This window comes from Grammomys surdaster, unplaced genomic scaffold (assembly GCF_004785775.1).
Source record: "Grammomys surdaster isolate TR1022 unplaced genomic scaffold, NIH_TR_1.0 367, whole genome shotgun sequence".
NCBI lineage: Eukaryota > Metazoa > Chordata > Mammalia > Rodentia > Muridae > Grammomys > Grammomys surdaster.
Genome location: NW_021604786.1, coordinates 7,698,265 through 7,699,990, shown reverse-complemented (window position 1 = coordinate 7,699,990; position 1,726 = coordinate 7,698,265).

Here is a 1,726-nt window from a genome sequence, read left to right as displayed (position 1 = left end):
CTTCTTCCTCTTCTTCCTCCTCCTCCTTCTCCTCCTTCTCCTCCTCCTCCTCCTCCCCCTCCTCCTTCTTCTTCTTTTTGTAGCAACAAGTTATTTATGTTTGCTGGCACAACAGTTTCCTATTAACACCATATTCTATTAGAAGATTTCTATACCATTCATTTTACTTTTAATTAAAACTAATTATATATTTTTAAAATTCCTTGGCCTTTCCATTCAAATTTAGAACCATTAGTCTGATTTCTTTAAAAATTCATAGAAAAGATTGTATCATTTCTGCTTTCTGTTTGCTTTAGTCTCAGTTTCCAAATATTTATTAAATTTTTTTGTAACTTGACTTGATATTCACATATCCACTCACCAGTTCTGGGAGGATATTTTGAGTGTAATTTAATTGTTTTTACAAAGTAATGATGGATTTCCTATGAACAGTTTTATTTCTTTGTCATGAAGTTATGTCCACTGTTTTTCTCAATGTGATAAGTAAAAGAATTCCCCAGGCTATGTGTTGGTCTTGGAAGAAAAAAACCCAGTTCATCAATAAGATGCTTACTTTCTCCTTCATGATACATGTAGCTTTGTATGTAAATATGGTGTCTGGTGTATGTACAACACATATGTGCAAGTATGTGTGCCTCACACATGTGGAGGCAAGAGGAGGATGACAGGTGTTTTGTTAAATATTCTCTACCTTATTCCTCTGACACAAGGGCTTTTATTGAATGTAAAGATGAACTGTTGCTGCCAGCAAACATCAGTGATCTTCTGTACTCCAATAACAAGAAAGTACCCCAGGAACAGTAGGGTTGCAGATTCATGTAAGTTGTATGTGGTTGCTGGGATCTGAACTCAGGTTCTTGAGCCTGCATGGCGAGTGCTCTTACCCACTGATCTATCACTCCAGATCCAAGATGGTTGTATTATTTTACCTTATACTCTATTGATATGGTCAATCACTGTGAGATATTTTTGGGTTCAGAACCACTGCTTTCTATCATAGATGAATTCCCACACTTTAAATGTCTAATTTTATAGTACTAGCCCAACTTTGTCATATCTATTCCTTACTCCATTTGCTAAATAGCATAGAAATTATTTTTGAAAAATTCCTCAAATTGTCTTTGGTAACTTTATCTAATATTTATGTGATATTATTATTTTGAAGAAGAATGCAGTCAACAGAAAAGGGGGATTCTGATGGGGGTGACATGGAGGTGGATGGGTGGTAGGGGGAACATCCTCTCAGAGGTCAGGGTAGGGGAAATGGGGTGAAGAACTCTTGGGGAGGAGACCAAGAAAGGGGACAAGATTTGGAATGTAAATAAATAAAATGATTTAATAAAAAAGAGATAAAATCTAAAATAAAAATATTAACTATAAAAACAAAAATCCTGTACTAGTGATTATACGTTCACATGTATTTATTGGTTCTGAAATACTTGGTGGGAGTTGTATGCATTTGTCCGTTTTCTGTAACTATTTTGATGTATCTTAGGAAGACTAACTTTACACTACAATATATCTATTTAATTCCATTTTGGTAGCTGAGTCCAAATTATACGAACAACATCAGTTTTGCCTGTTGTGGATTTAAAATACACTCATTCGTGTTTTTTTTTTTTCAGGATAATTATGAGTTTGTATAAGCACAAATTTGTAAAATATTTAAGACATTTTTCCAATCATGAACTATGAAGTAATGTTATCTTATGAATGCTTTTAGGGA